The sequence below is a fragment of the Pan troglodytes genome, chromosome 5 (assembly GCF_028858775.2).
Source record: "Pan troglodytes isolate AG18354 chromosome 5, NHGRI_mPanTro3-v2.0_pri, whole genome shotgun sequence".
NCBI lineage: Eukaryota > Metazoa > Chordata > Mammalia > Primates > Hominidae > Pan > Pan troglodytes.
In genome coordinates, this window is record NC_072403.2 from 109,355,876 (window position 1) to 109,382,973 (window position 27,098).

General features: G+C 36.5%; 1 long non-coding RNA gene across 1 annotated transcript in view; it reads left to right on the top strand.

The window, feature by feature from the left end:
- The window catches only part of LOC100609100 (uncharacterized), a 325,990-nt gene that overhangs the window by 13,238 nt on the left and 285,654 nt on the right, over nt 1–27,098 (top strand). Inside the window, exon 2 of the long non-coding RNA XR_010158113.1 lies at nt 15,597–15,694. This is a non-coding gene — a long non-coding RNA (uncharacterized LOC100609100). The remainder of the gene's footprint in view (nt 1–15,596; nt 15,695–27,098) is intronic.

Below are 27,098 nucleotides of genomic sequence, written 5' to 3' on the forward strand. Positions count from 1 at the left end.
GGACATAGGCATGGGCAAAGACTTTATCACTAAAACACCAAAAGCAATTGCAACCAAAGCAAACATTGACAAATGGAATCTAATTAAACTAAAGAGCTTCTGCACAGCAAAAGAAACTGTCATCAGAGTGAACAGGCAACCTACAGAATGGGAGAAAATTTTGACAATCTATCCATCTGACAAAGGGCTAATATCCAGAATCTACAAAGAACTTAAACAAATTTACAAGAAAAAAACAAACCCCATCAAAAAATGGGTGAAGGATATGAACAGACACTTCTCAAAAGAAAACATTTTCGTGGCCAACAAACATATGAAAAAACCTCATCATCACTGTTGATTAGAAAAATGCAAATCAAAACCACAATGAGATACCATCTCATGCCAGTTAGAATGGTGATTATTAAAAAGTTAAGAAACAGCAGATGCTGGTGAGGCTGTGGAGAAATAGGAACTCTTTTACACTGTTGGTGGGAGTGTAAATTCATTCAACCACTGTGGAAAACAGTGTGGTGATTCCTCAAGGATCTGGAACCAGAAATACCATTTGACCCGGCAATCCCATTACAGGTTATATACCCAAAGGATTATAAATCATTCTACTATAAAGACACATGCACATGTATGTTTATTGCAGCACTGTTTACAATAGCAAAGACTTGGAACCAACTGAAATGCCCACCAATGATAGACTGGATAAAGAAAATGTGGCCATGATTCTGAGCAAACTATCGCAAGGACAGAAAACCAAACACCGCATGTTCTCACTCATAGGTAGGAGTTGAACAATGAGAACACTTGGACACAGGGTGGGGAACATCACACACTGGGGCCTGTCATGGGGTGGGGGGAGGGGGAGGGATAGCATTAGGAGATATACCTAATGTAAATGATGAGTTGATGGGTGCAGCACACCAACATGGCACATGTATACATATGTAACAAACCTGCATGTTGTGCATATGCATGTACCCTAGAACTTAAAGTATAATTAAAAAAAAAAAAGAAAATGTGGCACATATACACCGTGGAATACTATGCAGCCATAAAAAGGATGAGTTCATGTTCTTTGCAGGGACATGGATGAAGCTGGAAGCCATCATTCTCAGCAAACTGACACAGGAACAGGAAACCAAACACCACAGTGAGTTGAACAGTGAGAACACATGGAGACAGGGAGGGGAACATCACACACCGGGGGCTGTTGCAGGGTGGAGTGCAACAGGAGGGAGAGCATTAGGAAAAATACCTAATGCATGCGGGGCTTAAAACCTAGATGACAGGTTGACAGGTGCAGCAAACCACCATGGCACATGTATAACTATGTAACAAGCCTGTGCGGTCTGCACATGTATCCCAGAACTTAAAGTAAAATTTAAAAAATTGAAAAAAAAGAGATTAAATATATACATATGTATATATTTATGTATTATGTATATTATATGGAGATATTTACTTAATATAATATATAACACATATATACATAACATAATTTATACATATATACTATATACATATATAGACATATACATATGTTAACTATGTGATATATTACATATATGATGTATATACATATATAGTGTATATATACAATATACATGCATATACATATATACAATATAATATGATGTATTATATAAAAATATATAGGCACTATATATGTATATTGTATATAGTGCATATATACATATATTTTTATTGTATATAGTGCGTATATATACAATATACATATATGATGTAAATATATAAAATATATGCCTATATACACTAAATGTGTATATTGTATACATACACACATATGATGTATATATAAAATACATGTATATATACACTATATATGTTTATTGTATAGTATATCTATGTATAGGTACATGTATACTATACATAAACATATATTACATGATATAGTAATATATTGATGTATATGTATATATCATATATTTAATATATCAGTATATTACTATATCAATATATACACATACTGTATATATACATATATACACATACATATATGTATACAATGTATACATACATATATAGGTATACATACATATGTTATGTATGTATATATAAACACAGGCATTCCTGAGAGATATTGTGGATTTGATTTCAGAGCATCACAATAAAGCAAATATCACAATAAAGTGAGTTACACAATTTTTTTAGTTTCCCAGTGCATATAAAAGTTATGTTTACATTATGTTGTAGTCTATTAAATATGCAATAGCATTATATCTAAAAAAAAGTATCTACCTTAAGTAACAATACTTTATTGCTAAAAAATGCTAGTGATCTTCTGCGCCTTCAGTGAGGTGTAACCATTTTGCTGGTGGAGATTCTTGTCTGTATGTTGATGGCTGCTGACTGATTAGGATGGTAGTTGCTGAACATTGAGGTGGCTGTGACAGTTTCCTAAAAGAAGAAAATAATGAAGTATGCTGCATTGATTAATTCTTCCTTTCATGAAAGATTTGTGTGTAGAAATCTCTGATGGCATTTTACCTACAGTAGACCTTTTTTCAAAATTGGAGTCAATCTTCTCAAAGCCTACTGTTGCTTTATCAGCTAAGCTTATGAAATGTCCTAAATTCTTTGTTGTCCTTTCAACAATGTTCACAGCATCTTCACAGGATTACATTTTATCTCTAAGAAACTACTACTTTCTTTGCTCATCCATAAGAAGCAAATCCTAATCCATTCAAGTTTGATTGTGAGATTGCAACAATTCAGTCACATCATTGGGCTTCACTCGTAATTCTGGTTTTCCTGTTCTTTGTATCACATCTGCAGTTACATCTTCCACTAAAGTCTTCAATCCTTAAAGTCATCCATGAGGGTTGGAATCAGCTTCTTCCAAAATCTTGTTAATGTTGACATATTGATCTCATTCTATGAATCACGAATGGTTTTTTTAAATGACATGAAGAATGGTGAATCCTTTCCAGAATGTTTTAAATTTACTTTACCCAGTTGCATCCTAGGAATCATGATCTGTAGCAGCCATTGCCTTACAAAAGTGTATTTCTTAACTAATAAGAATTGAAAGTTGAAATAACTCCTTGATCCATGGGTTTCAAGATAGTTGCTGTGTTAGCAGGCATGGAATCAACATGAATCTTCCTGTATATACCCATCAGAGCTCTTGGGTGATTAGGTGCATTGTTAATAAACAATAATATTTTGAAAGGAATCTTCTGAACAGTGTATCTCAATACTGGGCTCAAAATATCCAGTAAACTATGCTGTAAACTAACATGCTATCATGAGGATTTTTGTTCTTCCATTTACAGAGCAAAAGCAGAGTACACTTAACATAATTCTTAAGGGGCCTAGGATTTGTGTCATGATAAATAAGCATTAGCTTCAACTTCTAGTCACCAGCTGCATTAACCCTTAACAAAAGAGTCAGGCTGTCCTTCAAAGCTTTGAAGCTAGGTATTGACTTCTCTGCAGCTATGAAAGTCCTAGGTGACATCTTCTTTCAATAGAAGGCTGTTGTTTTCTATGTGGAAAATGTGTTGTTTAGCGTGGCCACCTTGGTCTATGACCTTAGCTAGCTAGATCTTCTCAACAACTTGCTGCAGCTTCTACATCAAGCACTTGGTGCTTCACCTTGCTGTTTTTTGTTATGGAGATGGCTTCTTTTCTTAAACCACGTAAGCCAACCTTTGCTAACTTCCAGCTTTCCTTCTGCAACTTCCTCACCTCTCTCAGCCTTAATGTAACTGAAGGGAGTTAGGATTAACTCTGGATTAGGGTTTGGATTAACTCTTTTTCAGTTTGCCTTAAGAATACTCACCAGTGGCACTTGTGGCTGCAGCATTTACCCCAAAATAACTTTGCCAAGAAATATCTCACTTTTATTATTATTTTTGCATCACTCTAGTACATCAACTTTGGAAACAAAAGACATCATTCTACTTATAACATTCTGTTTTTAGTAGTGGTATTTCCATTGACAATATGTAGTAATTCTCGATCACTGAAAATATCAAATCCTAGAAAACGCAGCATTTCTATGCGTAATGTTAACATCTTTCTTGAACAGTTATTGGCCGGATTCATTTGATGAATTCAATTTTTCTGAAATAGATGATTCTGATGTTAGTTCTGTTTAGAAATAACTCCAAGAACAGTTTTTATATTTTATTTTCACACTAAAAATCAGTCAGATTTGCTTCAGCCTCAAAGAGTGTGTTTATGTAAATTTAAATGAGTGCTGGCAGAAAGCTGCACCTTTTTTTTTTTTTTTCTTTCTAAATGGGAAAATTTAAGCAAATGTTGTGGCTGGTTTGACCTTCTATTCAGACTGCTAAAACTTTCTTCAAATCAGCAGTAAGGCTGTTTAACCTTCTTATCTTTCAAGTGTCCACTGTAGTAGCACTTTTAATTTCCTTTAAGAACCTTTCCTTTGCATTCACAGCTTGGTTAACTGTTTGGGACAAAACTGTTTGGTATAGCTCAGCTTTCAACATGCCCTCCTCACTAAGCTTAATCATTTCTAGCTTTTGATTTTAAAGTGAGAGGTTCGTGCCTCTTCCTTTTACTTGAATACTGAGAGGCCACTGTAGGGTTATTAATTGACCCAATTTTAATATTGTTGTATCTCAGAGAATAGGGGGACTCAAGGAGAGGATGAGAAATGGGGGAATGAGTAGAGCTGTCAGAACACACAACTGATCAATTAAGTTTGCTGTCTTACATGGGTGCACTTCATGGCATCCCAAAACAATTACAATCGCAACATCAAAGATCACTGATCACAGATCACCATAGCAGATATAATAATAATGAAAACGTTTAAAATATTTCAAATATTACCAAAATGTGACACAGAGACATGAAGTGAGCACATGCTGTAGACTTGCTCAATGCAGTGTTGTCACAAATCTTCAATTTGTAGAAATCCCATCTGTGAAGAGCAATAAAATGAAGTGCAATAAAACAAGGTGTGCCTGTATATAAAAATTAGAAATTGGCTTATGTGATTACAGAGGTTGAGAAGTCCCACGATCTGCAATCTGCAAGCTAGAGAACCAGGAAAGCTGGTGGTATAATTCAGTTGAAGTGAAAGCCTGAGAGCCAGGGGCACTGATGTCTGAGGGCAGAAGAAGATGGGTGTCCAAGCTGAAACAGAGTGAATTTGTCTTTTCTTTGCCTTTTTGTTCCACTGGGCCCTCCCTCAGTAGATTGGATGGTGCCCACTCACACTGGTGCGGGTGATCATTTTTACTCAGTCAACCAATTAAAATTCTAATCTCATGTAGAAACACCCTCACAAACACACCCAGAAGCAATGTTTAACAGCTATCTGGGCATCCATTTGCCCAAACTGTTCATTTGTGACAAATTAGCCATCACAAGTCTGCCCCTTGTCAACTTGGCACACATATACATCTCCTTAAATCAAATTTAATCTTCAAATAAAGATAATAACAAGGTCATACTTCTACCTAATGTGATACAAGTATCCTGTGTACAAACAAAAACATACTAATCCTTTCTTTAGATGAGGAGGTAAGTCCTTTAGTGATGTTTACTCTTCTTTTGATATCCCTTTACTTAAATATTATCATGTAAAATTAACAATAGAGTCATTCCTCAGTATCCATGGGGGATTTGTTCCAGGAGCTCCTATGAATAACAAATCTGCAGGTGTCAAGTCCCTGATTGAAAATGGTGTAATATTTGCTTATAACCTATCCATGTCCTCTCATTTAATTTAAATAATCTCTAGATTACTTATAATACTTAACACACACAATGTAAATGCTATGTGAATAGTTGTTACACTGAATTGTTTAGGAAATAATCACAAGAAAAAAATCTGTGTATGTTCAGTACAGGTGCTTTTTTTCTCCAAAATATTTTCTATTTGTTGTTGGTTGACCCCGTGGATGGTAACGTGTGGATACAAAGGACTGGCTGTGCTTAAATACTGATATGCATCTTATGTTAATACATACTGACTTAACATAAGTTATGTAACATCTTATGTTAATGATAAGGAAATAGAAAAGAAAACGCCGGGCGCGGTGGCTCACGCCTGTAATCCCAGCACTTTGGGAGGCCGAGGCGGGCGGATCACGAGGTCAGGAGATCGAGACCATCCTGGCTAACACGGTGAAACCCCGTCTCTACTAAAAATACAAAAAAAATTAGCCGGGCGTGGTAGCGGGCGCCTGTAGTCCCAGCTACTCGGGAGGCTGAGCCAGGAGAATGGCGTGAACCCGGGAGGCGGAGCTTGCAGTGAGCCGAGATCGCGCCACTGCACTCCAGCCTGGGCGACAGAGCGAGACTCCGTCTCAAAAAAAACAAAACAAAACAAAACAAAACAAACAAACAAAAAAGAAAACAAAGATAGTTTGTTAATACAGGTATATTTACATGCAAACATATTCATAAAAATTAAGGAGGAAATACACATAACGATTAAATCCTCATTTTTTTTATTTTGGAAGAGTTCTTATACATATGTTGCTTTTATTTATTATTACCTTTAATGGCAAAAACCGCGATTACTTTTGCACCAACCTAATATTTAAAAAAAAACTCTTTTGGCCGGGCGCGGTGGCTCATGCCTGTAATCCCAGCACTTTGGGAGGCCGAGGCTGGCAGATCACCTGAGGTCAGGAGTTTCAGACCAGCCTGACCAACATGGAGAAACCCCGTCTCTACCAGAAATACAATATTAGCCAGGCGTGGTGGCACATGCCTGTAATCCCAGCTACTTGGGAGGCTGAGGCAGGAGAATTGCTGGAATCTGGGAGGTGAAGGTAGCAGTGAGCCGAGATCGCACCATTGCACTCCAGCCTGGGCAACAAGAGCGAAACTCTGTCTCTAAATAAATAAATAAATCAAATAAGATAAAATAACTCTTTCTGTTTTAAAATATTATCATTTGGCAAACTGAAAATGATCCCATAAGTGGCCACCCTGAGAGATCTTTTTGTTATAGCATCTACTACAAGTGAATGCTCATCAAACTAGTAATGTGAAAAATTGGTTTTACCCAAAGAAGAATCTGAATTTTTGTACAGGAGCTATCATTTTTTAATTTTTAATTTAATTTTTGTGAGTACATAGTAGGTGTATGTATTGATGGGGTATATGAGATATTTTGATACAAGCACGCAATGTGTAATAATCACATCATGAAGAATAGGGTATCCATCCCCTCAAACATTTATCCTCTGTTACAAACAATCCAATTATACTCTTTTAGTTATTTTAAAATGTATAATTATTATTGACTGTAGTCATCCTGTTGTGGTATCAAATAGTAGGCCTTATTCATTCTTCTAATTTTTTGTACCCATTAACCATCCCCACCACCCCTCCAGCCCTAACTATCTTTCAACCGTTCTTCCAGTCTCTATGTCCATGAGTTCAATTGTTTTGATATTTAGATCCCACAAATAAGTGAGAACATGAGATGTTTGTCTTTCTGTTCCTGGCTTATTTTACTTAATATAATTATCTCTAGTTCTACCCATGTTACTGTAAATGACAGGATCTCATTCTTTTTTATGGCTGAATAGTATTCCATTGTGTATATGTTCCACATTTTCTGTATCCTTTCATCCATTGGTGAACACTTAGGTTGCTTCCAAATTTTAGCTATAGTAAACAATGCTGCAATAAACATAGGAATATGTTTTTCATGTAAGTAAGTCTTTGATTTACTGATTTCCTTTCTTTTGTATATATGCTCAGCAGTGGGATTTCTGGGTCATATGATAGCCCTATTTTTAGTTTTTTGAGGAACCTCCAAACTATTCTCCATAGTGGTTGTACTAATTTACATTTCCACCAATAGTGTACAAGAGTTCCCTTTTCTCCACATCCTCACCAGCGTTTGTTATTGCCTGTCTTTTGGATAAAAGCCATTTTAACTGGAATGAGATGATATCTCTTTGTAGTTTTTATTTGCATTTCTCTGATGATCGATGATGTTAAGCACCTTTTCATATGCCTGCTTGCCATTTGTATGTCTTCTTTTGAGAAATGTCTACTCAAATATTTTGCCTATTTTTCACTTGGATTATTGATTTTTTTCCTGTAGAGTTGTTTGAGATACTTATGCATTTTAGTTATTAATCCCTTGTCAGATGGGTAGTTTGCAAATATGTTTTCCCATTCTGTGGGTTGTCTCTGCTTTGTTGATTGTATCCTTTGCTGTGCAGAAGATTTTTAACTTGATGTGATCCCACTTGTCCTTTTTGCTTTGGTTGCCATACTTGTGGGGTATTACTCGAGAAGTCATTGGCCAGACCAATGACCTGAAGAGTTTACCAGTGTTTTTTTGTAGTAGTTTCATAGTTGGAGGTCTTAGATTTAAGTCTTTAATCCATTTTTGTTTGATTTTTATATATGGCAAGACGTAGGGGTCTAGTTTCATTCTTCTGCATTTGGATAAGCAATTTACCCAGAAGGATTTATTGAATAGATTGTCTTTTCTCCAATGTATGTTCTCTGGGGAAAAAGACTTTGTAAAAATGAGTTCACTGTAGGTGTGTGGGTTTGTTTCTGGGTTTCCTATTCTGCTCCATTGGTCTATGTGTCTCTTTTTATGCCAATACCATGCGATTTTGGTTACTGTAACTCTGTAGTGTAATTTGAAGTCAGATACTATGATCCCTCCAGTTTTGTTCTTTTTGCTCAGGATAGCTTTGGCTATTCTGAGTTTTTTGTTGTTCCATAAAAATTTTAGGATTGTTTTTTCTATTTCTGTGAAGAATGTCACTGGTATTTTGATAGGGATTGCACTGAATCTGTAGTTTGCTTTGGTTAATATGGACATTTTAATAATACTGATTCTTCCTATTCTGGAACATGGAATGTCTTCCATATTTTTTGTGTCCTCTTCAATTTTACTCATTAGTATTTTATAGTTTTCATTATAGACATCTTTTACTTTGGTTAATTCATACTTATTTAATTTTATTTGTGGCTATTGTAAACGGAATTACTTTTTTGATTTCTTTCCGAGATTGTTCACTGTTAGCATATAGAAATGCTACTGGTTTTTGTAGGTTGATTTTGTATCCTGCAACTTGACTGAATTTGTTTATCTATTCTAATAGTTTTTTGGGGGAGTTTTTAGGTTTTTCTAAATATAAGATCATATCATCTGCAAACAAGGATAATTTCATTTATTTCTTTCCAGTTTGGATACCCTTTAGGTCTTTGTCTGATTGCTCTAGGTAGGCTATAGCCTGTGTTTTCTCAAAGCCCTGGGGCTCCACAATCAGAAGGTGGCAAGCTGGACAGGTCGGTGTCTTTTCCTTCAGGATAGCAAGCTCCCTCAGGTTCTGTGTTAATCTGGAGGTGCTATCTGATCTGGGAGCCAGGGACTACAGTCAAAAACCTTAGAAGTCTCTCTGATGAAGTCTCTCTGGTGTTCTTTCATGCTGTGGCTGAGCTGGCACTCAAACTACAAGACACAGTTCTTCCCACTCTTCCCTCCCCTTTCCAAAGGCAGAGGAGCCTCACCCCGTGGTCACTGCCATCAGTACTACGTTAAATAACAGTGGTGAAAGTGGGCATCCTTGTCGTGTTCCAGATCTTAGAGGAAAGGCTTTCAGTTTCTCCCCATTCAGTATGATAGTAGCTGTGGGTCTGCTGTATATGGCTTTTATTATGTTGAGGTGTGTTCCTTACATACTCAGTTATTTGAGGGTTTTTATGACGTGAGATTGAACTTTATCAAATGGTTTTTCAGCATCATTTGAAATTATCATGTGGTTTCTGTCTTTCATTCTGTTGATATGATGTATCACATTGATTGATTTGTATATGTTGAACCATTCTTGCATGCCAGGGATAAATTCTATTTGGCCATGATGAATGATCTTTTTAAGGTATTCTTGAATTTGGTTTGCTAGTATTTTGTTGAGGATTTTTGCATGGATATTCATCAGAGATGTGGACCTGTAGTTTTCTTTTTTTGATGTGTCTTTTTCTGGTTTTGGTATCAGGGTGATACTGGCCTTATAAAATGAGTTTGGGGGTATTCCCTCCTCCTCTATTTTTCAGAATAGTTTGAGTAAGATAGGTATTAGTTCTTTAAATGTTTGGTAGAATTCAGCAGTGAAGTCATTGGGTCCCGGCATTTTCTTTGCTGCAAGACTTTTTATTATGGCTTTGGTCTTGTTTCTTGTTATTGGTCTGTTCACGTTTTAGATTTCTTCATGGATCTACCTTGGTACATTGTTTGTATTTAGGAATTTGTTCATTTTTTCTAGATTTTAAATTTTATTTGCACATAGTTGCTAATAATAGCCACTAATGATCCTTCGAGTTTCTGCAGTGTCAGTTGTGATGTTTCCTTTTTCATCTCTGATTTTATTTATTTAGATCTTCTCTCTTTTATTCTTAGTCTGTCTAAAGGTTTATCAATTTTGTTTAACTTTTCCAAAAACCAACTTTTTGTTACATTGATCTTTTGTATTGTTGTGTTCATTTCAATTTCATTTATTTATGCTCTGATCTTTATTATTATTTTTCTTCTGCTAATTTTGGGTTTGTTTTACTCTTGCTTTTCTAATTCTTTAACATGCATTGTTAGGTTGTTTATTTGAAGTTTTTCTCCTTTTTTTTTAACAGGCAGTTATAGCTGTAAACTTCCCTGTTAGTACTGCTTTTGCTGTATCCCCTAGGTTTTGGTATTTTATGTTTTTATTATTATTTGTTCCAATTTTTTTCTCAATTTCCTTCTTAATTTCTTCCTTGACCCACTGGTCATTCAGGAGCATATTGTTTAATTTGCTGGTATTGTTTACAAAATCCTTAAGTGATTTCTAGTTTTATTCCACTGTGATTAAAGAAGATACTTGCTATTATTTTGATTTTTTTAGTATTTTAAGACTTGTTTTGTGACCTAACATATGGCCTACCTTTGAGAATGATCCACATGCTGAGGAAAATGATGTGTATGTTGCAGCCCTTGGGTGAAATGTTCTGTAAATATCTATTAGGTCCATTTGGTGTATACTGCAGAATAAGTCCAATGTTTCCTTGTGGATTTTCTGTCTGGAAGATCTGTCCAATGCTGAAAGTGTGGTGTTGAAGTCTCTAGCTATTGTTGTATTGGAGTCTATCTCTTCTTTTAGTGCTAATAATATTTGCTTTATATGTCTGGGTGCTCCACTGTTGGGTGTATATATTTTTAAAATTGTTATATCCTCTTGCTAATTGACCCCTTTATTATTATATCATGACCCTCTTTGTCTCTTATAGTTTTTGTCTTGAAATCGCTTTTGTTTGATATAAGTATAGCTATTCCTGCTCTTTTTTGGTTTCCATTGTCATGGAATATCTTTTCTCCTCTCTTTATTTTCAGTCTATGTGTTTCTTTACAGGTGAAGTATGTTTCTTGTAGGAAACGGATCATTGGTCTTTTTTTTTAAATCCATTCAGCCACTCTATGTCTTTTTGACTGGAGGATTTAGTCTATTTACATTCATTATTATTATTGAAAAGTAAGGACTTACTCTTGCCATTTTGTTATTTGTTTTCTGATTGTATTGTAGTCTTTTCTTTCTTCTTTCCTTCCTGTCTTGCTTTTAGTGAAGGTGATTTTCTCTGGTGATATGATTTAGTTTTTTGCTTTCTTATGTATTTGTTGTATTTTTTTTTTGGTTTGAGGTTACCATGAGTCTTGCAAACACTATTTTGTAACTCATTATTTTAAGCTGATAATAACTTGACACTGTTTGTATAAACAAACAACAGGGGAGCGAAAAAAAAAAAACTCATGAAGACTCTACACCTTAACTTTGTTTTTCCGTTTTTTAACTTTATGTTGTTTCTATTTATGTCTTATTCTACTGTCTATGTCTTGAAAAGTTGTTGTAGTTATTATTTTTAATTGGTTTATCATTTAGTTTCTCTACTTAAGATAAGAGTAGTTTATATACCATAGTTACAATATTATAATAGTTTGCATTCTTTCTCTGTACTTACTATTACCAGTGAGTTTTATACAGATGATTCTTTATTGCTCATTAACCTCCTTTTCTTTCTGATTGAAGTACTCTCTTTAGCATTTCTTGTAGGATGGGTCTGATGTCGATAAAATTCCTCAGCTTTTATTTGTCTGGAAAAGCCTTTATTTCTCCTTCATTACTGAAGAATATTTTTGCTGTATATACTATTCTAGGGTAAAAGCCTTTTTCTTCCAGCACTTTTAATATATCATGCCACTCTCTTGGCCTGTAAGGTTTTCATTGAAAAGTCTGCTGCCAGCTGTAGTGGAGCTCCATTGTATGTCATTTGTTTATTTTCTTTTGATGCTTTTTAGGATCTTTTCTTTATTCTTGACCTTTGGGAGTTTGATTATTAAATGCCTTGTGGTAGTCTTTGTTAGGTTAAATCTGTTTAGTGTTCTATAACCTTCTTATTCTTGGATATTGTTTCTTTGGGTTTGTGAAGTTCTCTATTATTATCCCGTTGAATAATCTTTATACCCTATCTCTTTCTCTACCTCCTCGTTAAGGCCAATATCTCTTAGATTTTCCCTTTTGAGGCTATTTTCTAGATCCTATAGGTGTGCTTCATTGTTTTTTATTTTTTTCGGTTGTCTTTTCTGTGTATTTTCAAATAGCTGGTCTTCAGGCTCACTAATTCTTTTTTCTGCTCCATCAATTCTGCTATTAAAAAACTCTGATGCATTCTTTAGTGTGGCAATTGCATTTTTCAGCTCCAGAATTTCTGCTTGATTCTTTTTAATTATTTCAATCTCTTTGTTAAATTTATCTGATAGAATTCTGAATTCCTTCTCTGTGTTATCTTTGAATTTCCCCAACACAGCTATTTTGAATTCTCTGTCTGAAAGGTCGCATATCTCTGTTTCTCCAGGGTTGGCCCCTGGTGCCTTATTTAGTTCATTTAGTGAGGTCATGTTTTCCTGGACGATATTGATGCTTGTAGATGTTCATTGTGCCTGAGAATTAAAGAGTTAGGTATTTATTGTAGTGTTCTCAGTCTGGACTTTTTTGTACCCAGGCTTCTAGGGAAGGCTTTCCAGATATTCCAGATTGGTGGTTGTGATGTAAGCAGTATCTACTTTAGGGGACACTGTGAGCCCAGTAATACTGTGGTTCTTGCAGACTCACAGAGGTACCTCCTGGATGGTCTTGGACAAGTTCCAGAATAATTCTCTGGATTACCAGGCAGAAACTCCTGTTCTCTTTTTTACTTTCTTCCAAATGTATGCAGTCTCTCTCTCTCTGTTTGAGCCACCTAGAGCTGGGGTTGGGGGTGACACAAGCACTCCTGTGGTCACCACCACTATGACTGTGCTAGGTCAGACCTTCTATAGCCAGTATAGCACTGGGTCTTGCCCAAGGGCTACTGTAATTATTTCCTGGCTATAGCCTGTGTTTTTTCAAAGCCCTGGGGCTCCACAATCAGAAGGTGGCAAACTGGACAGGTCGGTGTCTTTTCCTTCAGGATAGCAAGCTCCCCCAGGTTCTGTGTTAACCTGGAGGTGCTATCTGATCTGGGAGCCAGGTACTAGAGTCAGAAACCTTAGAAGTCTCTCTGATGAAGTCTCTCTGGTGTTCTCTTATGCTGTGGCTGAGCTGGCACTCAAACTACAAGACACAGTTCTTCCCACTCTTCCCTCCCCTTTCCAAAGGCAGAGGAGCTTCACCCCATGGTCACTGCCACCACAGACCCACAGAGGGTACTGCCAGACTACCACTGACATTCCCTTAAAGCCCAAGAGTTCCTCAGTCAACTTGTGGTGAATGCTGCCTGGCCTGGTACTCACCTTTCTGGGCAGTGGGCTTCCCTTTTGGATGCAAGAGCCAAGTCTTGCAACTGGGGACCCCAAGAGCCCACTTGGTGCTCTACCCCCCGTGACTGAGTTGGTACTTAAGGTGCAAGACAAAGTACCCTTTGCTTTTCTCTCCACCTTTCTCAAGTGAAAGGATTCTTGCCCTATAGCTACCACAGCTGGGAATGTGCTGAGTCTCACCTGAAGGCAGCAAGCCTCAGAGTCTTACCAAAGGCCCTTGACATAGTACCTGGGATTCACTGCTGGTTATTCAGGGCCTAAGGTCTCTTCAGCTAGCAGGTGATGAGTCCTGCCAGGACGTGGTCCTTTCCTTTAAGGTAGTGCGTTCTCTTCTGGTGCAGTGTGTCTTGAAATGTCATCTGGGAGCTAGGGCCTGGAATGACTCTGACTGGTGCCCTATCCTGCTGTGGCTGAGCTGGTATCCTAGATACAAGACAAAGTTCTCCCCATTCTTCCCTCCCTTCTCCTCAAGCAGAGAGAAGAGGATTTTTTTGGAGCTGTGAGCTGTGCATCCTAGTGTTAGAGAAGAGGTGATGTCAGCACTTCCTTAGCTGCTCCAGCTGGTGTCTCAGTAGGTCATATACCAGCCCACCTCCCCACCCTCCCCACCCAGTTCACTGTCCCTGGGCCTGCCTAGTTCGGCACTAGGACTCACATAGGGGTTACAGTCCTTGAGGCCTAGACTGCCTTTCAAGTTTATTTCGGGCCCCAGAGTACTTTAACTCACAGCAGGGAAGCTTTTGGGAACTTAAGTTTAGACTGCTGGGATCAGTGATTTCCCTCTGGCTACGACTGGTTTGAATGCTCCCTCTGTGGGTGGGCATCAGCTGAGTTTGGTCCAGTTTTGTTTTCTGTTATATTAGGGTAGCACTGAGTTCAGTGCCTAACAAATGCTAGGCTCTCTCTCTCTCCAATCGCCAAAACACTCTGTACCATGCTTTTGCTGCCAGGGGATGGAGGAGGGATGGAGTCAGTGATTTAAGACTGTTTTTCTTACCTCTTTAGTGCCTCTTTCAATGATATGAAGTTAAAACCAGGTACTGTGAGTGCTCACCTTTTCCTTTGTTCTTATAGAGTTTGCGTGTGTGTGTGTGTGTGTGTGTGTGTGTGTGTAGATAGTTGTTAAATTCTGTTTGCCACAGGGACGACTGGTAGAACCTTCTCGTCCACCATCTTGCTCTGCCCCAAGTCCCTAAATTTTTCATTTCTGTAACTGGTTGTGTGGTAGTAACTGGTATTTATAATTACCTTATACTGTCCATCCTGTATTTCCTTTGCCTTCAGCAAGAACCTCAGCTGGTTATGGTTCTTTACCTGGGGTGGGTGTGAGGAGTGACTAAAATCTTTATTTCTGAAGGGTCTAGACTATTTGTAGTACTGCCTGGATTGGGTTGTAGTTTTCCATGGACCTTAATCATTGGGCCTGGTAATACTAAGAGATACCCAAAGGAATCTCCTATAATCCAGGCATACTCTCCCTTACCTCCATTATGGAGTCATAGTCCAATGTCTCTTTTGTTGTCAGGACCAATTACCCTACCCAACACCCTTGTCTCTCTTCTTTACCTGTTGATTCAGAGGCATGAGGAGCCCAGAGTTTCCAGTTGGCACTCTTAACTTCCAGTTCAATGGAATGGTTGTTGTGTCTCACAGTTGTAATATTCTCTCTGAAACTGAGACTTCTAGACCAGCAGATTATAAAATCACTGAAACAGAAAGCAAGAACTTTGCTAGTGGGTAACTAGGGGTAATAATGACTGGTGTCACTCTCATTTTCACTCTTAATTCCTAGACCCTTGAATCCTGACTATTGGAGAAACAGCACCATATTTTGGATACTGATTCAGACCATATACAGCCTTCTGGAGAATCTTGCCCCAGTCCTGAAAGGTATTTCTATTCATCTAGTTGGTGCTATAACTGAGTCTTCAAAAGACAATTCCACTGTTCTATCAAGAAAGCTGCTTCAGGATGGTGGGAGATATGGTAAGAGCAGTGAATTTCATGAGCATGGGCCTGTTGTCACACATATTTTGCGGGGGATGATTTCCTTGATTGGAAGCAATGCTGTGTGGAATGCCATCATGGTGGACAAGGCCATTATCAAATGCCATAATGGTGGATAAGGAATTCTGTAATTCCATGGTTGGTAATTTTGGCATAAGCATGTTATGAAGAGAAGACAAATCCATATCCAGAGTAAGTGTCTATTCTGGTAGGGACAAAATGCTTCCACTTCCACAATTGAAGTGGTCCAATGTAATCAACCTGTCACCAGATAGCTGGCTGATTATCCCTAGAAATGGTGTCATAGTGAGGGCTCCCTGTTGCTCTCTGCTGCTGGCAGATTGGGCACTCAGTGGTGATCCTGGCCAGGTCAGGCTTGGTGAATGGAAGTCATGTTGCTGAGCCCCTGCATGACATCCATCCCTTCCACCATGGTCACTGTGTTCATGAGCCCATTGGGAATGACTGGAGAAAGAGGCTGACTGGTGTCCACAGAAGAGTCATTCTATCTATTCAATTATTAAAATCTTCCTCGGTTGTGTTCACTTTTTGGGTAGCATTCATATGGGACACAAATATCTTCACATTTTTGCTCATTCAGAGAGATCTATTCGCGTACCTATTCCTCAAATTTCTTTGTCATAAATTTTCCAATCATGTTATTTCCAAGTGCCTGAATCTGTATATAACTGCACATCTGGCCAGTTTTCCTTTCAACCAAAGATCACAAGTAGGTGCACTTCCCAAAGTTCTGTCCCATGGAAGGATTTCCCTTCACCACTGCTCTTCAGTGATGTGTCAGAAAGGGGCTGTAGTGCTGCAGATATTTTCTTCTGGGTGGTGGCCACATATCATGTAGAACTGCCTGTAAACTTGGCCTCAGTCTTCTTTTTCTCTGTCAACTGATCTTAGAGAACCATCCATGAAGCCATAGGTGTAGGCTGAGAGAGAGAAAGGAGTGTAGCAGGAGTGTGGACCATGGGCATTTGCCATATCAATAGCTGCATACCAGGTACTGGGGAATGTGTGCATATAATAATGTTTCAAATTCAATAATATAAAGATAGACAACATTAAGTGCCTAGGCATTATTCTAAACACTTGATTGGTATTAAATCACTAATCTTTTACTGACAACCATGTGAAATATATCCTATCATTATCCCCAATATATTGGTAACAAAACTGAGTGTCAGAGTGATTAAATAACTACTTAACGTCAGACAGCTGGTAAATGGTAGAACTGGGTTTCAAGCCCTGTGTTTCTGGCTCATTGTTTGAGTTCTTAAACACTGTCTTTTGTCTTCCCATACTGTATGCATACTTATAATAATGCTCAATTAACAGAAGACCAGTAGATGAGATTCCCCAACCAACAGGAATGATGTTGAACCTAATTAATTTTCAAGACAATAGGTAAGGTTAGTTTGAATCAGTGATTTAGTAGAAGACACTTTTCTGACTAAATCCTTAGGTTGAACATTCGCCCCAATGGTATCATAAATGTGGTTAAAACTTAGAGTCAGAATAAATGTTTGGAATATAGTCATTGGTTGACATTATGTTTTTGGAAAACAATTTAACTATTCAAAACCCCATTTTTTTCACCTATAAAATGGGAATGAGAGCTTTCATGTCTCTCTGATAGATTTCTCTCAAAGACGAAGTGAAATAGCACCGGTGAAAGCCCTTTGCAAACTGCATAGCACCCTACATCATCGTCTTCAACAATATAATAAAAATGATATTGATACAAAATTCCAAGATACATATGGATGGTATATAATTCTCCAAATGTAGAGTTGATACTTGCCTCTGACATTGCCTGGCACCTGCTCTTCCCTTTGGAATATTATGCTACTCTCTCATTAACCAAAACTACACCTATTTTTGTCCCTATATGTTCCAAAGCCTCCTGGTCAGCTTCACTGTTGCTTTCAATTACCTAAAACTGGACATTTTTAGTGCTGAAATCAACATCTCTTTCCTAAAACAATTCATTCAGTCTCTAATTCAATTGATGGTACCAAAAACCAGTCAAGAAAGCCATAAACCTCTGTCACTCTTCCCATTCCCTCACCCCTGCTCCAATCAGTTACTTATCCAGCTGATTTTTGCATCACAAATATTTCTTAAACTATTCCTTATTGCTATCTCCACTGTCTCTGCCCTAGTTTAGGTCTTTCTTTCTCTGATTTTGAATATTGGCTGGAAGAATCTCCTAATAGATCCCTGAGACCCTGGCCATCTCTTCTTTGAATCACATGCCACATCAGGGGTATAGATATAAAACAGAAATATAATTATATCAATTCTCTGCTACCTTCGTACAGATCTACTTAACCTACAGAATAAGCTCTTTAACATGGCAGCCAGGGTTTTCCATTATCTGCCCTTGTCTATACCTCTAGCCTTCCATCTCCACAATCCTTGTCTTATGCTTGATGTTCTAGCACAGTAAATTATTCATAAATACCTAAACACACGTATCTTTCTGCCTCCAGTGCCCTTCTGTAGGCACTCCTCTCCCCGGCCTACGTTTTCACCAGCCTGCATTTAAACTCTGAATATTTAAGACTCTTCTAAGAGATTGTGGATCCTTTACCTTTAAAAAGTAGGAATTGTAGAATCCAAGTCTGTTAGAGAACTTAAAAATGATACAAAAAGAAGATAGTCTCTTAATAGCTACCAATTATTGACCCCATACTATATGCCAGACTCTATACATGGTGCTGTCATGCTTTCCCATCTAATGCTCACAGTAAACCTGAAAATAGGCATTATTAATTCCATGTAACAATCAAGCAACTGAGGTGCAGAGAGTTGTGTGTCTCATCCATGTTCATGCAGCTAGGAAATGATAGAGCCATTATATAAACCTCAATTCATTTGTTGATAAAGTCTGCTTATAACTGCCTCTATATAAAAATATTATAGTACTGTCTGTGGTTCCCAAAAATAAGATACCAGAGAAGATTCCAGGGAAGGAAGTGGAAAAACATTTTTTATGATTTAAGTATACAATATTTAGGGCATATATAGGCATATATATAGGATATACACAGCAATGACCTTCCTTTTCTTTTCTCCTCTGGATACTTACTCACTTAAAGTTTTAAGGGCTCTCCTACTACTTCCAGGTCCTATGCTAAAAGATGCTTTAGAAAAGTTCCCTTCTTTTAAGAACATATGATTCTTTTTGGATTCTTTTGGCTTTCTTGTTACCAAAGCCTACACTTCTCTAGAAATAACAGAGGGAGCTTAGAGAGGAGGGCCTAGAAAATGTTCAGTGCCAGACTTATTAATTTGAATATTACACTCATAATAATGATGATGATAGTAAAAATGTGTGTCAAGCTTTATGTTTCACATATTGGACATGGCTTTTGCATATATTATTTTATTTAATCCCAACAAACCTTTGAGGTAGGTACTATCGTAATCTCCATTTTCAGATGAGGAAACTGAAGCACAGAGAAGTCAAATTATTTGTCAAAAGTCAGACAGATAAAAACTCCACAGAGTTGGAATGTAGACCCAAAAACCCATGATATATGTTATAAGTACTCTAATAGCATATATAAAGAGTGTCTTTGGAATGCAGTGGATGGAATTTTGCTTAAGTGTGTAGTTGAGAGGGAAGACTTCACAGAGGTGGTGTCTTCGACCTGGATTCCAAAGCAGAAAGCTTGAATTTTCCAAGCCAAGGAAATGGAGAATGGTGTTTCTCATAGTAAGAGAAAAATAAATATAAAAGCCTGGAGGTTTAACAGTGGTGATTTATTTTGGAGAAATGGCAAGTAATTCAGTGTAGCTAGAAATGGAAAATTAGAGTAGATACACAGTTTGTGGTCATATCATAAATGGCAAGAACTGTCAGCAGGGAGTGGGAAGCTATGAAGCAATTTTAAGAAAAAGGGAGAGAGATGATAATAGTAACAGTTAACATATAGCTCTTGCTATATGTCAGACACTATTTTAAGTGCTTTACATATTTTAACTCAGTTAATACTCATAAGAATCCCATGATGTACATAGACTGTTAATTATTATCTCCAGTTTATAGCTGAGGAAACAAGCAGTGAGGTTAATAAGTTGTTCAAGAATCATAGCTAATAAGTTGCAGAGGTGAGAGTAGAACTCAGATTGTCTAGTTTCAGAGTTTTTTGTTCTCACCAGCATACCATACCACATTTTTTATGAGTTTTGAAGAAAATCTCTCTGGAGGCAGCATAGGGAATTAATTAAATAGGTGGCTAGACTGGAAACAAGGAGAACCACTTGCAGTGGTCCACGTAGGAGATACTTGGGGTCTGAATCAGGTTAGTGGATATATCCTCCAAAATCAGAGTGGAAAATTGAAAGGAACTGTAACTGGCTTGTTACAGTTATTGATAAAGATGCCCAAGATGACAGGCTTATGCTGGTTGAAAACTCAAATGATTACAGAGGGAGCAGTTAGGTAATTTAGAGTCGGGAACATGTGCAAGTCACTAGATAGTGGTGGAGACTGTGGGGATTATAGAGCACGTATTTGGTCTAAAGAGTGCACTTGCTCGGAGGCTCCAGTGGGTTTCTGCCATCGAAATATGAGCCATGTATTGTCTGATATTGTACTCTAATTTCTTTTCTTTTCTTTTCCTTTTTTTGAGACGGAGTTTTGCCCTTGTCACTCAGCTGGAGTGCAGTGGTGCAATCTCAGCTCACTGCAACCTCCGCCTCCCAGGTTCAAGCAATTGTACTCTAATTTCTTAAAAGGAGTTTTAAATTTGAATCTTTATGGAGAATCTGCTGATTTTTAAATGATAATAAATAATTTAGAAACAGAAAAACAATCCTGTATGACTCAGTCAAAACAAATCTTCCAGTTGAATTAAACCTGCAGCTGTCATTTACAATCTTTGCAATAATTCTGGATTTTGCAACTGAGAGAATATTAATGTCTATAGAGGATGTAGGAATAAAAGCAGGCTGGAGGATAGGCAAAAATGCGTTAGGAGTTTTGGATGTATTTTTGTGGATGTCTTGTTGGGTGGACCAGGAAAATGACTGGAAGCAAATAGTGTCATGAAGTAGAAGGCAGAAAAATGCTCTGAAGAGCATAGATCAGTATGATAAGATGGAGAGAATTCCTATCAAAGTGTGATAGTCATTATAATTAACATCATCATTGCTGTCATACTGAAGGCTTAATCTGTGCAAAGCATATTCTTAATTTTACATTTAAGTTTACTGTCAAGCTAACATTTAGCATTTTTAGGATTAAATGTTGATCTCATTTAATCCTAAAAACAACCCTCTTAGGCAGACATTATCATTATTATTATTATCACTGTACCTATTTTATAGATGAGGGCAAGTCTTAAAACAAGTAAGTGGCAGAACTGTGACTCAAACCCAGATTTTCCTGTTACTAAAGTTTTTATTCATCTGGAAATGTAAGTGGGAGTGTAGAGAAGACGGCCTAGAAATGTGCAGCACCAGCTTTCTACATACGAACATTTAAAAATTAAAACTTTTAATTTGAGATAATTGTAGATTTACGTACAGCTGTAAGAAATAATACAGAGAGTTTATATGTATATCTGACCCAGTTTTCCCCAATGGTAACATATTGTAAAACCAAAGTTGTGTATCACAACCAGGGTACTAATATTGATGCATCCAAGATTTAGAACATGAACATCCTGTACATGTTTTAAATATACTCTTAACTATTTACATTTTTTGGCATTGATGTAAATGGCATTATTTTTAAAAATGTTGTTATCCATGTGTTCAATATTAATATATAGAAATAAAATTGATTTTTACATGTTTATCATATATCTTCTGACCTTTCTTAACTCACTTATTCATTCTATTTTTTTTTTTTTTTTGGTAGATGCCTTGGAATTTTCTATGTAGACAATCACATCATCTACAGTTAGGAAGAGTTTTATTTCTTCCTTACTAATCTACATGGCTTTACTTATTTTTCTTGCCTTACTGTACTGAAGATAACTTGTAGCATGTGTTGAATAAGAGTGGTGACAGTGGATATCCTTGCCTTGCTCCAGATATCACAGGGAAAGCATCCAGTCTAGCAACATTAAGTATAATGTTAACTTATAGCTTTTTCATTTAAAAAAATTTGTTATAGATGCTCTTTATCAAGTTGAGGAAATTTCCCTCCATTCCTAATTTTCTGAGAGTTTTTATCATGAATGAATGATGAATTTTGTCAAATGCTTTTCCTGCATTAATTAACATGGTCGTGTAATCTATAGCAATGATTAATTTTTGAAAGTTGAACCAGTGTTGTATCCCTGGAATAAAACTCACTTGATTATAGTGTACCTTTAAAAAAAATTGCTGAATCCTATTTGCTAATATTGTGTTAAGGATTTTTTTCACATCTATATTCATGAGAAATATTGCCTGTATTTTTTTTGTATTGTCTGTCTCTGGTTTGCTAATAGGTTAATATTGGCTTCATAAAATGAATTCAGACATGTTACCTCTTCTATTTTCTGGAAGAGATTATATAGCATTGGTGTTACTTCTTTAAACCTTTGGTAAAATTTTTCAGCGAAACCATCGGATCCTGGAGAATTTTTTTGGAGTGTTTTAAAATTGTGAATCAAGTTTCCTTAATAGTTTTAGGACTATTCAAATTACCTATTTCCTATTGGATGAGTTGTGATAGTTTACGTTTTTTAAGGAAATGGTTTATCTTGTCTAACTTGTCAAGTTTGTATTTATAGAGTTGTTAGCAATATTTACTTATTATCCTTTTATGTCCTCAGAATCCATAGTGATAGCCCTTATTTCATTCCTAATACTGACAATTTATTTATTTTCTCTATTTTCTTCATTAGTTTTGCTAAAGAATTGCCAGTTTTTCTTTTCAAAGAAACAGCTGTTTGGTTTTTTTCTATTGTCTTTGCTTTTAATTTTGTTGATTTCTGCTCTTGTTTTTATTATTTTCTTCCTTTTGCTTACTTTGAGCTTATTTTCTTCTCTCTTTCTAGATTCTTGAGATAGCTTAGATTATTGATTTGAGACTTCATCTTTCCTAATCTATGCACTTAGTGCTACAAATTTTTCTCTTAACACAGCTAAAGCAATTTTTATGTGTTGTATTTTTATTTTCATTAAGGTCAATAGATTAAAAAATTTCTTCTGAGATTTTCTCTTTGAACCATGGATTATTTAGAGTGTGTTGCTTAGTTTCAAATATTTGTAGATTTTTCCATTATGTTTTTGTTATCAATTTCTAGTTTGGTTCCATTGTGGTTATAGAACACATTCTGTATATTTTCACACCCACTTAGTTATGGTGTATAATTCTTTTCATAGGTTGCTAGGTTAGGTTTATAAGTATTTTGTTCATAAAAGATATTAGCCTGTAGTTTTCTTTCTTCTACCTGGTAACACCCATTACTCACATTAATGGTAGCAGATTCCAGTCTGCTGTATCAAATCACCTTAAATTTGGTGGCTTTAAACAACAGAAATTTATTCTCTTGCAGTTGTGGAGGCAAGAAGTCAAAAATCAGTTTCACTCAACTGAAATAATTGTATTGACAGATTAACACTCCCTGTGGAGGCTGTAATGAAAGGGTCTGTTTCTTGACTTTTCTAACTTCTGGTGGCTGTCAGCTTTCTTTAGCTTATGGCTGCATCACTTCAATTTCTGCCATTTTGATCACCTTTATATTGGGAAATTTCTATTATTCCATCTTCTACTTTATTGAATCTTTTCTTTCTCCCTTACATTCATTCTGTCATGGAACCCACCCACTGAGCTTTTTTGTTTCAGTTACTGTATTTTTGAGTTCTACATTTTCTATTGATTCTTCTTTACATCCATTTTTTTTTTTGCTGAAGGTTTCTATTGCTTTCATTTGTTTCAAGCATGTTTAATAGCTTGTTGAAGACTTTTTATTAAGTCTACTTTACAGTATTTGTCAGATCATCTAATATTTCTGTCACTTCAGTGTTGACATCTATTGATTATCTTTTTTTCATTCAGTTTGACATCTTCCCAGTTGTTGGAGCCACATTTTTTGCTGTGGTGTTTGGCTATATTAGGATGGTTATTATCTGAACATTTTGTCTTGCTAGGCTGTCCCTTTCTTGATCCGTTTCCTAGAGAGAGAAAGCTTTTGTTGGGGCTTTAGTCTGTGTCTGTTTAAGTTTTTATGTTTCCAGCTTCTTCACCTTTAGTTGTGGTATAAGGCAAGAAGAAAACCCAGGGAACTTACTACCATGTTATTCTTCAGGTCTCGAGGTTGCAAGTAGTCTTTTATCTTTGCTTTCCAGTCTTATATTTATTGTATAGGAATGTCCAGAGTTTTCAATTGTACATAACCAGAAGAATAGGAAAAAGTACATCTACTGCATTTTGCCAGAAATGGAAGTTCTATATACCTATTTGAAACTCTAATTATTTATTTTTTAAACTCTTTATAATAGAAAATTTCAAACATATATATAAATAAAGAGAAGACAGCATAATGAACTCTATGCTTCAAAAATGATCAATATTCTGCCTTTTTTGTTTCTTTTTTTCTCACAAGACACTAGTTGGGGGAGATTAGGATATTATAAATAAAATTTTATTCAACTCTAATTTGTTTTATAGGATAGTCTTTGATTCTTCATTAAATTATTACTTAAAACTGCTTTGTACAAAGATTCATGTATTTTCTTCCTGGAGATGTTTGTACATATTATTAATTGAAACTGATTATACACACATAGAATATTCTGAGCTACCAATATGCTGCCATATATGTTTATTAGACATGACAAGGTGAGACTTTTGGTGACTTTAAATAAATGTAGTTAATTAAGTGTTTAATTTTTCAAATGCAGAAATGAATATTTGTCATTGCTTAAATGACTCAGAACACTGGTTTGGGAAGACTCTCATATAGAATTGTGAGCTTGAATTTATGAATTATCTACCTTTCCCTCTGTGTTAGTCTTTAAAGATGAATGCAAATTTTAAAAATTTTCCTGACTACCAAAATTCAAAGGCAACTATGATCTGTATTAAGCAGTAATTTTGGTAAGTTGCTAATTTATTGTATGATACATAATTTAGTTTTTAGAATCTGAAATGCAAAAGCTGATTCAACAAAAACCCAATACTCTAAAGAGTAGTAACCATAAAAATGTCTTTCTATGGCCACTGATGTCACTGAGGCTTGGTGTGGACTCAAAATCCTGCACTATTTCCTCTTCTTCAGAGGAGAACATATTCAGCAGTTCAGTCCAAAAATAAGTGAGAGAAAAAAAAATGCTACAGATAGTTTAATGACATACCCCTCAGGGTAAGTGTAGTTTTAGTCATGGTAAACAAAGGACAAATGACAGCCCATCCAAATTGAGTCTGAAATTTCTTCAGGTATCTGAACAGTATTTATCCCAACAATAATGTGAGCTGTCTCTGTGTGTCAAGAGTTATAAAGCCAGCCTTTTAGAGGAGTTAACACACATTACGCCAGATCTCTGTCTTGAAACTTTTTGGTCTAAAAATACAAATGTGGGACAGTTGTATGTTTTAATGGAGGGCTAACATAACCTTTACTATTCCCTCTTTCTTGCTTATCCTTCCTTTAAAGTTATATATTTCAGATTCTTGATGCAGACTGCTTTTGGAAATCTATAGATTAAACTGCTAAAAATAATAGGTTTATAGAGTTCTGTTAGTATAAGGCTCTTGAAATAATTGGGGTTTTTCTCTATCCCCTTGTTATTCTGTATAATTTTTCTGTCACTTCATTAGTGACTTCTGGTTCTTGGATTTATTTATTTAAGTTAGTTATTCCTGCTTCTATTTTCTCATATCCTCTGTTTATGTTTGTATTCTATAGTTCTGGCTCATTGTATAAGAGAAGTTTGCTGCCTTAGTGAGATTTGTAAGTACTCTCGAATGTAGAGGCTGTGTTACTGTCCTTTTATTCCCAGCATGTAGCACATGGTACATAATGGGCTGTCAGTCACTTCTAGGTTAAAATTTTGAGATAGTGTTATTTGAATTGAAGGACAGATGGGACTTGCATGAATTTTGGTGTTCAATAATCCCTCCTCTTGCATCCTCAAACACAACAAAGCACACAAAATGCCCTAAAATAAAAATCATTTTCAATTAATTTCTCACTAATAACTATAGCTCTCTCCCAGCTGGACTCCTGATTTGAAAATGATAGTAGCTATAAATGAACATTGAATTGAGTTAAACTAAGTGTCCTAGAATCTTACGCTACAGGATCAATGGCATGGTCCTTCCAAGGTACATCTCTTTCTTTTTGCTATGATTTCTGCTCTTGCTATCTCCTTTCTTCTAAGCAGAGGCTCTATGGGTTCCTGATTCCCTCTCCCCTACCCTTTAATTATAGCATCCAGAGTATATCAGAGAGACAGTGTCTATATCTACTTAGGTAGTGACCCATCCATGCTATACTTAAGAGAAAGGACATTCTCTCTCTCTCTCTTTCTGTCTCTTCCTCTCCTTCTCTCTCTCTCCATCCCTCTTTATCTCTCTGAGACAGGGTCTCACTCTGTTGCCCAGGATGGATTGCTGTGGCATGATCATAATACACTGTAACCTTGAACTCCTGGGCTCAAGGGATCCTCTTGCCTTTGCCTCCTGAATAGCTAGGATTGCAGGTGCATGCCACCAAACCTGGCTAATTTTTGTTAAATTTTTCATAGAGACAGGGTCTCACTGTGTTGGCCAGGCTGGTCTCGAACTCCTGGTCTCAAGCAATACTACCACATTGGCCTCCCAAAATGCTGGGATTACAGGTGTGAGCAACTGCACCTGACCTAGGACATATTTTTCTTTAACCTCTGTAATTGGTGGCTAAAGCAAAATTGCATTTTATCCTTTCTATTCTCAATTTTCTATTGTGTCTCAAGTGGAACAAGCCCGCCATGCTTTTGTGGAACTTTAAAATTAAGCTTAAGGGAAAAAATCTAAAAGAAATAGTGTGTGAAAAGTTATTCTTCTTCACTTTTAGGAGCCTCAGATGATTTGCTTGTTTCAATAGATTTTCTTTCCATATTGTCCTATTCACAAGGGCTAAAAGAATCTTCTGTAGTATCCCAAATTGATTGAACCCTGTGTCACCAAAGAAGAGCTAGCTATATGCCATGGCAAACATTTGTCGAGTATCGACAGGTATCAGGCACATTGCTTGGTGGCACTGGGGAAGCAAATATGTTTCATATTCATATCCTTAAAGACTCTCAGCATAGTCAGGAAAAAGGATGTTAAGAAATAAGTGCCAGA